We start from the raw sequence: 16,874 nt of genomic DNA, 5'->3' as shown, positions 1-16,874 counted from the left end.
CCTCCGGAGGGAAGAAGATCTCGCCCACCTAGATCTACTTCGAGAGTCTGCCCTATAAGGTGATTCCTTCACTGGGTCATTGACTACGACAAGCTGGGGGAGAAGGCCTTGGATTTCAGGCCAAGATTGACTCCTAGGTTTTGTGAGATTTTTCGAATCGGAGGAATTAAATTGGAGAATCGATGAGTAACTAGAAGAAGAGGAATTTCTAGATTCAAGCACCGAGTGGTGGTGGATCCGAAGTACGCCGACAAGACGTGGAAGGTTTTGGAGCATGCTAGTGGCCTCAGCTTTGAAGAGCTTTACAGGTTTTTCAATCTCTGGCCACCAGCATGATGATATCAGAGGACGAGGATGAGAGCTTGGCTCAATTCCTCAAAACAGAGGTGCTCTTCGAGGTCTCCAACCAGTTATCTACTTCTTCTTTCTCTCAATTTTTGATTTCCCCTAATCTGTTCAGTTTGAAAATCCGATCTTTAGTGTTTGGTTTTCTTCAATTCGTCTTGAATTTGCGTTTTGGATTTTGTGGAGATTGATTGATTTTAGGGAGGTTGTGATCGGAATCTACGGAAATGGGGTTAATTTCGGGGATTCTGTGCACAATTAAAAGAGATCCATATGTGTGTATGGTTGTTGAAACCAGTTATTTAAGTGATACTAGCCTATAAGAAAACTATTTTCTTTTGCAGCGTGATGAAGAGGACATGGTGGATCTTGGTAGAATCTACCCGGTTGAGTTCAAGGAGTACTATGTCCAAATGCAAGCTGCCAAAAGAAGCCAAGCACCTCTTTCGTCACAGGTATTTGGAGTTACTTAAGCCTTACATTATTTCTTATATGCATAAAGTTGTCTTTCTGTGTGAGGCTACTATTCCATCATGATGGAAAGAACAATTAAAGATCATGTTCTGTTTGAATGGCTTGTAAATTTGTGATTTTGCTACCCTTTGTTTTACGTAGAGTTGGTCAAAGAGAGGAATCTAGTTTTCCATTAACTTCTCATTTTGTATATACAACTTGCATTATAAATTTTATGTAAATAACTTCTTTATCTTGTTGGAGCAAACATGCTTCTAGATTTAGATTATAGTAAATTATACTTGTAGACTATCTCGTTGCAGAAGACTTTTCTAACAAAAGAATTAGACTATATGAATTGGAGGGTTCTAATGACAAACAATACATATTGGATATTGCATTGCAGATTGTTTAATTGGCTTTATGATAGTGATCTATTAGAACAAATGGGCATGTGCTGGCATCAATTTGATCCTCATATTTACTTTTCCTTCCCCATTCTGCTACAGGTATAAAGAAGAAAATTGGAGCATTGCAATTAGAAGTATGTCAGAAGCTTCCAGTAGACACTCTTACTTGGTTAACAGTTTTTTAGTTTAATTGTCTTTAGATTGAATATATTTTACTGTCCTGTCAGGAAGTTGCTGAGATAAAGAGAACTGCTAAAACAGGAAATGAGGTATGTTCTGTGTTGTATTCGATTATTATCATCAGTCCAAGAATACTCAATGACCGCAAATTGCATTTTGTCATATATAGATGATTTGTATATGGTTAAGCCTTTTTCGTTGAATTATGCAGGTAGCAACTAAAATACTGGCCAAGCAGCTAATCAGGCTTAGGCAACATATATCTAACTTGCAAGGAATTAGGGCTCAAATGAGAGCAATAGCAACTCATACATAGGTCGGCTGTCAACTCTATATCTTTATATGAGATTCATCTGGATTCAATTTTTTCTCCTGGTTTGTTGTGCTCTTAGTAAAATTTATATCCTCTTGCAGGCAATGCACGCCCAGTCATCATTTGCTGTTGGCATGAAAGGTGCTAGTAAGGCAATGGCAGCTATGAATAAGGTTGGACTAATTTAGTTTGCTGTTATAACTTTTACGTAACAATATGTTGCAAGATGTTAAAACTGGCTCCAATAAGAAGCATTAGTCTGAAAGAAGCCTTGTCATCATTCATCACTCATGTTGAGCCATCAGTTATCCCTTTTTTTTTATCTTTTTTTTTTTATCTTTTTGTTAAACAATTTCTTTTCCCTTGTAAATAAAGTCCAAGAAAATGTTACTTTTAATTTCCATATTACTTCCCATTGTTCTAGTGAGTGAAATTAAGCTTATTGAGTAACAAGCTCATCATGTTGCAGCAAAAGCTCCTGCAAAGCAAGCAAAGGTGATATGTGAATTTTAGAAACAGTCTACACATATTGTTATGACTGTAAATGGAATTCATAATTCAGTCAAATGAGTCTAGTAAATGGTAGAAGGCAGAATGAAAGGAAAAAAAAATAAAATTTGGAGTTGTTTAGATTCTTGTAGATTGTTTTTCAGTGACATTTTTATGTACTTTGAGACTCCCCATAGGCAGTTTTTTCGCTAAACATTTTAGTACTCGTATGAAAACCTGATATTTGAGTGTATGTACTTCACTGCATGTATAAGTTATGAACTTATATTTAAGAGAGTGCTTCTGTTGTGCAGGTTAATGATGCTGTTCTTACAGTGGATAATACAGTTGTCCTATTCTTTAGATATCACCCTCCAGGTTTGTTATCCTTGACGTTTGTTGTTGGTTTTGTAACCTATACATTCTTTTTGAGCTGTTCCTGGTTCGTTATATATTTTGACTTATTTTTCATTGAATTGCACCAGACGATTACATGTATATCAGAGATGACCCATCTATCTTATATGTACATTTTGACATTGAATTGTTGTATTTACTTAAGAGTGTTGGGTTGAAAGCTTTGTGCAATGGTTGCCAGTCCGGACTTATTTGGCCACTGTACATAGACAAGGTGCTGCAATTTGGGGAGGTGCCACCAGCGAGTTCAAACGACTAATATGTTATGCTCATCCACAAGTAGCTTTTGGTTTTGTGGTTTCAACTTGTATCAATTTTTTTTTTTTTTTTGTGAAAGGGGTTTGGAACCCAGCCTAGCTGGGAGGCTCAGCCCTCAACTTGTATCAATTTACTGAATGCATTTTGTATATGGTGGGATTTGAGTTAATTTGATTGTTTAGAACTTTTGTAACACTTAGACAACAAGAATAAATGAAAAGTATTGTCCAAGATGTTATAGCACAACGTGTTGTCACAAATACGTTTAATTGTTAGTCTTCACACCACACTTTTTGTCAAAAGAATTGTCGAATGTATACAATAGTCACGACGGCTACAAAATGAAAACTGTCGTCTGAATAAAATTCACACAACGAGCATAAAATAAAGCGACCTTTTAATCGCAATCACACAACGGTTGCTAAAGTTGCTTGTCAACATGCTATCGACAGATATGCCGAGCCCTTCAGACGACAGTTCTCTAAATCGGCCTTCATCAGACGTCACCGAGATATACTACAGTCAGCCTCCCTATTAGACGACGGTTTTTAGCCGTCGTCTGATTCAATTTCTGTAGTAGTGACATCGCCACATATGTACCATATTGGCTGATTAAACACGGCTTATCACTTGGCAGCATGCTATTTCACGTAAAAATGCATCTGTAATTTCATTGCCATATTGAATTTCACTTTAGCGGCACTCAATTAAAGATGCCATTTGTTGTCAACCACTACATTGCTTATACACTTTGCTAACAATTTTATCAAAGTACATATGCAAATTATTGATGTTTGACTTTACAAATTCGCATATTAATCACCTATCTTGTTTCAAGGAAATTCAACTATTTCTATCAAGCATTCAACCTCAACTACGAGTTGATGTACATTATCGGAGCACTTTATCCGCCAAAGCAATGGAGCGTCATGTTTGGACAACTCCAAGATGATTTGGGTACTTGTATTAGTTCCGATTCTAACCTACTCCAAACCGGCATAAGATAAGTAACTATATCTTCCTTTACGCTCTTTCAATTTGAGCTAGTGCCATGCAAATACCATGCTTTTACTACTTCTAAGCATGCCTACAATATATCACACTTGATATGCATTTACATGTCTCCATGACCTCTAAGCATGTTTACAACAATATCAAAAAATGTTATAGCAACTTTACTACTAGTATATGCTATACACATGCCATGCTTAAATCAATTTAATGTGACATTCACTTAAACAAACTATGCCACATCTAAAAGCTTGTGACACTTATAACTTAATTAAACATGCTTGGATAACGACTTGCTTGGGTTACGACTCGCTTGGGTATCGAGCATGGCCACGACTTGCTTGGGCCACGCCCCGCATGCTCGCATAGCGCCTATCCGCTCAACTACACCCAACTTGCTCGAACACAACCTAACTCGCTCAGACATATCCAACATGCTTTACTTAAGCTCTAGGTTCACAATGCTTCATAGCTTTCATCGGAAGCTACTCCCAAAATTTTATATGGACACCCATTACACCTGCAATTATCCGATATGCATGTCACATGGCCATAAGATCTATATATTATTACTTGCTATACTTATTTGTCATTGTTCATACAATTACAAACTTTACAAATACTCTATATGTATTTGTACAATTACAAATACTTATTTGTAAACTTTACAAACTAGTGTAAGACTCCACGAGTCTATGATCCACGACCAACCGCCAAGCGGTAAGGTAACGCCTCATAATGACAATGACAGTTACGCGGCATTGCAGTCAAGCTTTTCTCCTCCGGGAAAGAGTAAAAGGACCTGTTAACGCAGCCCACAGTAGCCATTGATCCGGCGGTTAACCCCCGACGCTTGGGTATAAAAGATTAGGTTCGCTACCTAACACCCACTGCTCATACGCAGCTCCCCTTATCAAACAATTTTCCGACCATACGGAGGTCTATAGCCAGGAGTTGGGGACTCCTCGGAGGGCCTAGCAGGGGGCCCACCCAAAAGGGCATATGCTTTCGCTCCGACAAAATTCTAGATGGACGATGCACTAGCATTAATTATGCTCGTTATATGGCACAAAGCTACGTTTTGGTATCAACCCCGCAAGAAAACCCTCCTTCACTAGGGACTTCGGGGACTTGTACATACAGCCCAGCATAATTGGCGACGGTCACGCTCATGCCTTCACGGCACCCCCGGACTTCATGCTCACGCCTCCGCGGTACCCTCAAGCTTCCCGCTCATGAGCTTTAACGCTCACGCCTACTCGGCACCCCCGAGCTTCCAGCTCACGAGGTCTAACACTCACGCCTCCGCGACACCCCCGAGCTTCCCGCTCACGAGCTCTAACACTCACGCCTACCCTACACCCCCGAGCTTCCCGTTCATGAGCTCTAACGCTCACGCCTTCACAGCACCCTCGAGCTTCCCGCTCACGAGCTCTAACGCTCACGCCTCCGACGCACCCTCGAGCCTCCCTTTCATGAGCTCTAAAGCTCACGCCTCCGGGGCACCCCTGAGCTTCCCGCTCACAAGCTCTAACGCTCACGCCTCCGCTGCACCCTCGAGCTTCCCTCTCATGAGCTCTAACGCTCACTCCTACCCGGCACCCCCGAGCTTCCCGCTCACAAGCTCTAACGCTCACGCCTCCGTGGCACCCCTGAGCTTCCCGCTCACGAGCTCTAACCCTCATGCCTCCGCTGCACCCTCGAGCTTCCTTCTCACGAGCGCTAACGCTCACTCCTACCCGGTACCCCCGAGCTTCCCTCTCACGAGATCTAATGCTCACACCTCCGCTGCACCCCCGAACTTCCCACTTACGAGCTCTAACGCTCACGCCTACCTGGCACCCCTGAGCTTCCCGCTCACGAGCTCTAACGTTCACGCCTCCGCGGCACCCTCCAGCTTCCCCCTCATGAGCTCTAACGCTCACGTCTACCCGGCACCCCCGAGCTTCCCGCTCAAGAGCTCTAATGCTCATGCCTCCGACGCACCCTCGAGCTTCCCGTTCACGAGCTCTAATGCTCACGGCTACCCGACACCCCTGAGCTTCCCGCTCACGAGCTCTAACGTTCACCTCTCTGCGGCACCTTCGAACTTTCCCGCTTATGAGTTCTAATGCTCACGCCTCCGCGGCACCCTCGAGCTTTCCCAGCACCCCTGAGATTTACGCTCACGCCTTCCCGGCTCCCTGGAGCTTCACTCTCACACCTTCCCGGCACCCCCGAGCTTTATGCTCACGCCTTCCCGGCATCCCCAAGCTTCCCGCTCACCCCTTTCCGGCACCCCCGAGCTTTACGCCCACACCTTCCAGGCTCCCTCGAGCTTCACGGCAACCCCGAGTTTTATGCTCACGCCTTCCCTGCATTCTCGAGCTTTACACTCATATCCCCTCGAAATAGTACACGTTAATAGAACATTGAATTCTTCTACCATTTGTCATTTGCAACAAATCGAATTCTTTTCGTGTTCCATTAATACGAGCGAAAACCAAACAAACACAATCGTTCGCGTATTCATCGTTCACGAACTACAAACGCTTGCCTTCATGGCACTCATGCAACTTGCACTAAGCGTAACCTTGTCAACTCGACCTTATTCGTTCTCTTGCGAGCACCACGCGCATCATATGCAGCTCGTATACTCATTCTTGGTGTGCTTAAACAAACACAATCGTTCGCTTATTCATCGTTCACGAACTACAAACGCTTGCCTTGTGGCACTCATGCAACTTACACAAAGTGTAACCTTGTCAACTCGACCTTATTTGTTCTCTTGCGAGCACCACACGCATCATATGCAGCCCGTATACTCATTCTTGGTATGCTTAAACAACCATATGCTTTCTCGAGCCTATACGTCATAAACGATCATACTCAACGACATTCACATGTATACATCAACATGTATCATGCACCTCGTACATTCGTATATGCCAATGCATATAGGAGCAACTCACATACGTTGCCCAAATACAATAAGCATTCTACATATGCGTGCTCTTATCTTTGTTATGCAGGTTAACGAGTCCCTTCTTGCTTACGAAATTCGAGGACTTGTATGGGCTAGGCGCCTCTCAGACGTTACTTATGCTTAATGACATCATGTTTATAACTCCCCAACTAAGAAGCTCCTCTTACTTGGGGACTTCGGGGACTTGTAGATACCTATAATAGCAAGCTAGTTTGCTATCTCACCAAGCATAAGTAACACCCTCTTAGGGGGGCTCACAAGCCATGGTGGGACCCAACCACGACATGCATCTCGTAGGCCGATGTCTAAGCTACGCCACGGTGGTTGGAAGCTGCTAATACCTCGCCAAGAAACCACCTTCCCGGCCTTGCCAACATGCCTCCACAACATGCTTTCTAGACTAGAGTAGAGGTTTCTTGTCCCACATTGGAAAACATGTAAAGGAAGGAGCCTCCCTCCCCTACAAAAGGAGAATCCTTCCCACTTACTCGACATCCCATTACGACACACTTTATAATCCCTTTGGGCCACAAGGCCCAAACCCATATAGTGCAACACTTCAAGTGGACGTAGTTTCCCGATAAGACGGGAAACGAACCACTATACATCTTGTCTTCTCTCTCTCTTACTCTCTCTATCTTTAACGTTAATTAGACCCCTCGGTCACCTACATTAACATCTACAAATGCATGTAGATGATATTTTTTATGATCAGAGAATTTTAATCCAATCTCTATGTAGTTGCTGTATCTACTAGTAGAGATGACTTTTGATTGTTGAAGCTCATTTTCTTGAGCTTTTTCCTGTTGTATGAACCGTTTCTATTCTTTTGGAACATTTTCAGGTAGTTCAACCAGTTCAATATTTTTATCAATTTTTTCTTCATCGAATTTTTCTTCCTTTATTTATGAGGAAGGGAATTCCATAATTCCTTGGAACAGAGTTTCTATTTTTTTTTTCTCTTTTTGTTCAGAGAAATATTCTTTATATTCTTGTTCTACCAGTTGGCTGATAAGGCCATTCTTGGTTTTTCTTCTTACTTCAGCTATGAAGCATTCTTTGTGATAAGTCTTTTTTGACTCTTCACAAAACATAGGAAGTCCATTCCTTTCATGACATAGGCAATAGTCACTAATGAATGTACCAGGGTTCACCTGATAAGAAGTCGTTATTACTTTTGTCTTACTTTCTTCCTAGTTTTTTACTTTTAGAACATTCATCTGTCTAGATTCTAAGTATTCCAATTCAGAATCTGTTTCAGAGTCAGATGATTATTCTTCTTCAAACCAGGTAGAGTAAACTGACTTGTCATCTTCTTCATCAGAAGAGGCTATTTCGTAGCCTTTCATAGTCGCCTTTTCTACTATGGGCTCATATTCTTCAAATAGCGCTTTAGAGATCTTTTACCCTTTTCTGGGCATTCATTGGCATAGTGCCCTTCAGCTTTACATAACCAACATCTGCAAGCCTTCTTACCTGTAGGAGCTTTCTACATAGGAAGTTTCAGTTTTCCCTTTTCTCTAATGATGAAAGTTTTGGAATTAGAGCTTTCTCCATCTTCTATTTCTATATCTTGGTAAGGAAGGATTTTTCTTACCTTTCCTGTTTTGAATTTTTTTATTTATTCGATTAGTTGTTCTAATCGTTTAGTATTTTCGTAAGATTCTGCTTCCTCATAGAGTACATGGAGCTTTTTTGCTCTAAGCATATTTACTGGTCTATTTAGATCAGCTTCTAATTCTTCTTCAGTAATAGGATCTATTGGTTCTTCAACAGTGAATTTGGTACCACTAACACTAGCTTCTCTAGTGCTGTAGCATCTTCTAAGATGATTTTTGTTTATCTTTAAATTTTCAGAACATACGTCACTTTTTCTGTGATTGTCAAATTTTAGACTAATATCTATAGTCTTTCTGCTTTCATAAATTGCCGCTTTGGCACTTTCTGGTGGTCTTTTTGGACCGGATAATTCAATAGGAAAAGTTACTTCATTCCAAGTAACCTTGTTAATCTATTGTGAATGGTTCTTCTGACTGGTGAGAAATCCAGTAGTAAGACCTGGGATATTTGATATCCTTGTCTTAGGTTCTACTGTGGTACTCATGAATTTATAGTATATTTTGTATACTATTGCAAGTTCTTGCATATTTTCTTTCATAGATATACCATTTATCTTGACTCTTAGTTGTAGATAGTGGGCTGCATCTTTCAAGCTAGTAGAGAAATTTGGGAAGCAGTTGAAATATGCCACTTGATTGCATAAAGATGCTTCAAGTGTTCCCAACAGACTAGCTTCAAAATCTGTTAGTCTATTGTCTTGTAAGACACATAGAACTGAACAGTTTATGCCTTCTCGGGCCAAAAGTTTTATGCCAACTTGGACTGCTCCAATGTGCATAAATTGATAATTTTTTGCCTTTGCTCTGGCAACTTCTTGAGAAGTGATCATCAAGATATTTGTTTCTCCTATTGTAGAGGGAGTTATAAATTCCAATAATTTGAAATGATGGCTGTCCATCAATTCAAACTTTCCTCTCTTATAGATTTGTTTGAAATCTAATTTTGAAATTGCGGAGTTTTTTACCTCCTGTTCAATTTCAATGCATTCGAATTCTTCTGCATTTAGGAGTTGTACTCCTTTCTTTTTCCCAAAGATGCTCATCATCTTGACATCTCTTGCTATCAAGTGTTTTGGTTTTTCGTACCGGATACTAGTCAGACTAGTAGAGGGTTCCACAAAAATCATGTTAGGAATAGGATTCTTCTCAGTTTTTTTTAATGGTTTGAATCCATTAGCTTTCTTTGATTTTATTGGAGGCTTCTTCACTCTTCAGTATATTTTTCATGGAATCCAGCATTTCTTGCTGTTCTTTGATTTTTCTGCCAACATTTGTTAGCTGCTCTTCTTCCCTTTTAGGAAGTTCTCTGATATAATTTATTTTGTGCTCCAATTTTTCTAATTGGGCGATTATATCTGATACTTTTTCTAGATGATCTTGACATCTGGATATTTCTTGTATCAGGTTATGATGTTTCTCATCAAAAGATTTGAGTAGAGAATTCAACTTCTCTAATATTAATTCAGACATTGTCCCCATTGGGGATTCCCTTTTGAGCTCTTTTTACAAGCTTTGATACCAGTAGACTGCGGATCTAACCAATGCTCAAATAATCAAGAGGTTGTGTTCCTCTTCAAGAGTATATTTAAGATCTTGAATATTTTTCTCAACTTTATAAATTCTTTTTTGGACCATATAGATAATGTCCCAATAATTTGGGGTTTCTTTCTTGAGTCTTGCTCTAAAATCTTTTAATTTTCTTAAATTTTCTCTTTCTTCTGCTAATTCTTTGCTAGTTCTATTGCAGATAGCAAGTAAATCTAATCTGGAAAGGATTGAAATTATGAATAGTGAAAAGTAACTGTTTACCTTCGAGTGCAAATGATAGATCTATAGCTGCAATATGTTAAACAAGTAAACTCACAAGTATGGGCCCACTACGCTTTGTCAGTTTTTTTTTTTTTGTAACGGAAACATAATGGAAAAGTTAACGGCGTACACTAAAATGAAAGAATGAAGCAAACTTGGTACACTAATGTGATAGTTATGAACGTTGGTATACTAAAGTGTAGAAATGCCTAAAGTTAATGCATGGTTTGTGATGTTTTCCCAATACGGAAATAAAGAATGGAGTCGGCCTATATTTCATTTAGGTCTTTCAGCCTTTGGAATGAAGCCGAAATAGTATTTTCCATCAAAAGGTGAAAGACCTATTTCGACTACATGCACTTGATGATGTCTTCTATTTATGTAAATATTTTGAGGAAATTTAAAAGACCGATCACCATTTTGAAAACAAAAACTATTTTGACTTCGTTAAAATGAAGTCGATGTCTTCTATTTATATAATTCTATAAATGTGCTACATGCTTGTCAATTTTTTTTTTCTTTTAAATTTCTAATTTACCAAACTTAAAATAATTATAAAGACAATTTCTATATTAAATGTGGGTTTATTTTTATTTCATTATAAAAACTATGTTTTAGAGAAACATAAATTGAGAGAAAATCGTTGTGTATTCTCATTGATAATAGGGGCCTCTTTATATAGAGGATTACAAGGTATAGAATCTAAATCATACAAGGAAACATACATTGAATAGGAATCTCTAAGATTCTCCGAGATTATCTAATTAAACCCTATTACCACTAGGTCAAGTAACCTAAAGTTTTGGCCAGACACAAAATAGAGATTTACTTGAACACTCCCCCTTGTGTCGCCCAAACGTGGTGCTCCTCTCGTTGCCTTGTCAAAAACCTTGCCGAGTAACAAAAACCCTGTGGGACAAAAATAACCTCGGTCGAAGGAGAAAAAGAGTACAACACACCCTTCACGTTTCGAGATGAACATGTAGACATCTCCCCCTGATGTCTGTGCCTCCCCCTGATGACTACGATAATGGGAGTTCAGATAACTTTCGCAAGCCAATACTTGCTGACAGGACCCGCCCCGGATTTCACATTGAAATCCCAAGTGGCCCTGCGGGGCCCACCTCAGAAAAAATTCTACAAAAAAAAAATTTGGCGGAACTCTCTCTAAAAGTGGACTACCCAAAAACCTGTAGAAAGACATTTACACTTCTAAAATAATCCACCCTTATTCTTCTAGAGCCACCCTGCTCCCTATATCACAACATCTCCCATTTCACAAACAATTCTGAACTTAAGAATATTAATCTCATAGGTTATCAAAGCAATCTAATGTACATGCATACAAAAGAATAGAATACAAGATAAATGATCGATACTTTATAATGCGGAAGCTATGACAACTATGCCTCAACCCCATGTACGCCTGACCTCAAGCTAAACTAGCCTGCAAACTGGGCATTTGAAACCGAATGGCCCAGGGGAAAACATTTAAAAATAAAACCGTTAGAGTGAGTGGACGAAAAATAAGTAATTTTGAATGAATATGTAAAACTTAATGTTTTCCCAAGTTATTCTCTAAAACCTCGCATGCAGTAACAATCTTGAAAATACTGCAATCTTAATCACGTAAAAATAGAACATCTTGAAATCTCTTAAAATCTCATCCTCAATCCTTATAAAACATCCTTTCCAAGAGGCTCGTTTGATGACAAGAAAGGACTGCTGTCTAATCATCTCATGCCATCTAGGAGGGACTGCCACCTAGATGACACATCGGAAGGGACTGCCAACCGGAATAGGAGGCGGTGGGTAGAAGGGACTGCCAACTAACTACCTCATGTCATCTGGAAGGGACTGCCAACCAGGTGACGGATCGGAAAGGACTGTCAACCGGAATGTAGTTTGGAAGGGACTGCCAACTATGTAATATACGCATGCGCCGAAGATAGCATCCTCAATAAACTGAATAGCCTCCTCAATAAACTGGAAACAACCTCTTTCAATTACTTGCTTTGGGAAAGAAACTCGCTATTACTTCAATAAAACATTAAAAATTTACCGAAAGCATAACTCAGGATTATCTCGCTAACTCAAACCTCAATATCTCAATAAATCCTCGAAAGCATAAATCAAATACTCTGTAAATCAATAAATGCTTTCGGAAAGAAATCTCAATCTAACTCAAGGCTGATAAGTGCGGAGCTCAAAACTCAATAAATCTCGATAATTCAATCATGCTCAAATATTTGCTAAATCCTTCGTATTCGTATATCATCATAAAAATTGATATTCGAAATCAATAATTCTCATAATATTTTCTGAATCAGTCACTTCCTGAAAATCATTTCCCAACTCAATAACTCATAAATAATTAGCTTGAAAATCTATTGAAAGCCCTCGGGAAGGAAATCCACTAAAAATCCCGTAACTCATAGAGCATAATAAATCTCAAGAAATCAAGCTCATAAAATCATAATACTCAATAATTCAAATAATAAATTAAACCTCAATCGGAAAATAATAATATACTGCATGCACATTTAATTTAAAATAAATGTCCACTCACAGTACTATTTTAGGTGATCACGCATACGAGTTCCTTCATCGAGCAATAGCTCGGTATATCGCCCTGTATACAATTATAATTCGTGAATAACAATCTGGAAATTAAATACGATTCCCACATCAAATCCTCATAAATTAACATTTCTATTTCTTCTCTGATTAAACCAAAACTTTATCATTTGCACCAATTCTTTAATTGAAGGTTTCTAGGGCAAAGCTGAGAGAAATCCGATAGTGGAATTCTCATAAATCAATAACCAAACTATTGAACTTCGGAAATTTCGATTAATATCCAAACCTCCTCTAACTTCCACCAAACACCTATCCATAAATTCGTAACAATATATACTACTCAATAGACCAAAACAACTCGCCAGGAACTGCCGGACGCGCCCTCACGCGCCGCCACAGGTGGCTGCACCTGGACCCCACGCGCCGCCGGTCAACCACCACATCTGGCTACCAAATTTTACCAACATCATCAACTTAACATTCTAAGCATCTTTCATAACTGTGGCCAAGTCAGAAAATACCTCTAAGACTCTAAGTGGCCGAACAATTAAGCAAACCGAAGTATAGTAAAATTTTCTAATTATGCTTTCTTCCTCCACGCTGCAAATCGCTTCAAGATATTTGGGGAGCTTTAAGTATGCCTCAATGCGCTTCTAAAAAGCCTGGCTTTATCGCCGGAGGTGGCCGGAATTGTGGTCAACGGTCAACTTTTAGGGCCCCCTAAAATGTTGAAATGGAGCCAAAAAGTAAAGTAAATGTCGTTTACCCATCGAAAGACTCGTAAACTGGTAAATTTAGGTTCAGGACGTTACACTTGCCACATGTTTCTTGAACGTGGATTTGGGAAATGACTTAGTAAACAAGTCTGCCACATTATCCTCATATCGAACCTGGTTCACTTTGATCTTGAGGAGCTTCTGTTGTGCTGATTGTAGAAGAATTTAGGTGATATGTGCTTGGTGTTGTCGCCTTTGATGTAGCCTTGCTTCATTTGCTCAATACAAGCAGCATTATCCTCATAAATGCTAATAGGCTCATTTGTGGTGGATTCCAAACCACAATTACTTCGAACATGCGTAACTATAGATCTAAGCCATATACATTCACGAACTGCTTCATGAAGAGCAATAATCTTTGCATGGTTCGAAGAAGTTGCGACTAAGGTCTGTTTTGTAGACCTCCAAGATATCGCGGTCTTTTCCATGGTGAATACATAACCAGTTTGGGAATGACCTTTGTGCGGGACAGAGAGGTACCCAGCATCAGCAAAACCTTCCAAAACACTTATATCGTTTTAGGATGGGGATAGGGGACGTGAACCACTATGTATTGTGTGCCCGGCATTTGATGGGTCCGAATCCATCGTCTCTCTGTAGGGATAGAATAAGTCCATATCAATTGTACAACTTAGGTATCGAAAGATATCTTTAACACCAGTCTAATAGGGTCGTGTTGGCGCAGAGTTATATCTAGCTAACAAGTTCACAGCGAATGAGATGGTCGGTATTGTGCATTGTGCTAAGAACAATAATGCGCCTATTGCACTTAGGTAGGGCACTTCTGCCTCTAGCACTTTTTCGTCGTCATCTTTTGGATGGAATTGATCCTTCTTTGGATCAAGACTACAGACGACCATTGGGGTGCTTGAAGGCTTGACTTTATCAGTATTGAAATGCCTAAGCATCTTTTGGGTATAAGCTGATTGATGAATTAGGATACCATCTTCACGGTGTTCAAGTTCCAAACCGAGGCAAAACCGTGTTTTCCCAAGATCTTTCATCTCAAACTTGGATTTCAAGTGTTCAGTGGTTTCCCTTAACTCTTTAAGGGTGCTAATTATGTTCATGTCATCGACATAAACCGCTACTATTGCAAATCCGTAACTTGTTCTTTTTATGAACACACATGGGCATAGTTCATTGTTGACATATCCCTTACCGATCAAGTAGTCACTTAGACAGTTATACCACATCCGTCCGGATTGTTTCGATCCATATAGTGAGTGTTTCAATCTAATTGCGAACACGCTACGTGGTTTAGAGGCACTTGATTTGGGTAACTAAAGTCCATCCCGAACCTTCATATATATCTCTGTATCTAGATCCCCATATAGATATGCAATAACCACATCCATAAGCTGCATATTCAGTTTTTCAGAAACTACCAAACTGACAAGGTAGAGGAACGTAATGATGTCCATTACAGGAGAATAGGTCTCCTCGTAGTCGATTCCATGGCGTTTTGAGAAGCCTTGCACCACAAGGCGAGCTTTGTATCTTACAATCTCGTTTTTCTCATTACGCTTTCTAACGAATACCCATTTATGACCGACTGGTTTGGTGTTGGGGGGTATTGGTATAACATTTCCAAATACCTTTCTTTTCACTAGAGAATCAAGTTCTGCCTGGATCGCATCTTTCCATTTTGGCCAATCAGCTCTACGTTGGCATTCATCAACGGAGCGTGGTTCGATATCATCGGTCTCAATAATCTCACGCGCTACAGAATATGAGAATACATCATCAATGATGATGGAGCTTCTTTCCCACGTCCCATGTGCACTAGTCTAATTTATAGAGATCTCTACATTCTTAGGGATAGGTACTGACATTGAGGCGTCTCCCAATGATGTCTCTTGGACATAACCATAATCCGGAACATTCTCATGGGACAGATTTTGAGTATCGATGATCAAAGGATTTGTTTGTGCCTCATTTGCTCTCTTTCTAGGGCGAGTATCCTTCGAACTAATTGATCTACCTCGCTTTCTTGCGGGACCTGCGGCCATAGACGCCACATCACTGCCAATATAGGTAGTGACGCCATCTCCTAGTACCTCTGGGGAAAAGTTATGTCCAGTATTTCGGACGTCAATGTTTGCAGGCACGTTTGCAGTAGGTATGTGTGATCTGATCACTTTGGCAACATCAGAAAACGTATCAGGCAGAATGTCTGCTACTTTCTGGAGCTCGATAATTCGTTGCACTTCAAGTTCGGACTGTGCGGTATGGAGATCAAAATGAGACATAGTGGGGACAGACCACGACAATTCCTGTCATTCCTGTTGAACATCTGTGTTCTTATCTCCCCCTAACGACGGGAAGACTGTCTCATCAAAGTGACAATCCGTAAATCTAGCGGTAAAGAGATCTCTTGTCAAGGGTCAAGATAGCGGACGATAGTTGGAGATTCATTGCCAACATAAATGTCCATTTGTCGTTGTGGACCCATCTTAGTACGCTGTGGCAGTGTAATAGGCACATAAATGGCACACCCAAAAATGCATAAGTGCGAGATATCAGGCTCGTACACAGTCACTAGCTGCAATGCAGAATAAGATTGGGTGGCAGCGGGTCGTAGATGAATTAGCGTTGCTGCATGCAGTATTGAAACAGGGAGACTGGTGCGCATAACCAATGTTCATGCTATCATTTGTAGTCGTTTGATAGCGGCTTCCGCGAGACCATTTTGGGTATGAACATAGGGAACTAGATGCTCTACATCAATCCCCAGTGACATGCAATAATCATCTAATGTTTTCGATGTAAACTGCACAACATAATCAAGTCGAATTGACTTAATAGGATGGTCAGGGTAGTGAGCTCGTAGACGGATAATCTGGGCGAGGAGTTTAGCATAAGCAGCATTTCGAGTGGAAAACAGGGCGACATGTGACCAGCGTGTCGACACATCAGCCAATATCATTAAGTATTTAAAATGTCCGCATGATGGTTGAATTGGTCCACAGATATCCCCTTGGATTCTCTGTAAGAACAGAATGAGTATTTTATGATCCTTTGCGTAGGACAGTCTCGGTCCTAATTTCCCTAAGGATCAGGCTTTACAAAATGAGCGAGGGGCCTTAGAAGCAACCAATGAAGATTTTGGTTGGGCTTGAGCGTCTGTAGCTCTATTAAAAGCAAAATGTGTGACTACATCACCCATCATGGCGTTAGAGCCATGGAAAGTGGCATCCATGACGTCATGCCCATGGTTGGCGCCATTTATGACATTGTCACGAGGGA

At 40.2% G+C, this 16,874-nt stretch overlaps 1 pseudogene; it reads left to right on the top strand.

Annotated features, from left to right (window-relative positions):
• Window positions 1-332: 332 nt before the first annotated feature.
• LOC112190015 lies at window positions 333-1,996 on the top strand (annotated as a pseudogene).
• The last annotated feature ends 14,878 nt before the right edge of the window (window positions 1,997-16,874 follow it).

Source organism: Rosa chinensis, chromosome 2 (assembly GCF_002994745.2).
Source record: "Rosa chinensis cultivar Old Blush chromosome 2, RchiOBHm-V2, whole genome shotgun sequence".
Lineage (NCBI taxonomy): Eukaryota > Viridiplantae > Streptophyta > Magnoliopsida > Rosales > Rosaceae > Rosa > Rosa chinensis.
The sequence above is the reverse complement of the archived record's forward strand: the minus strand, read 5'-3'. Positions and strand labels throughout refer to the sequence as shown.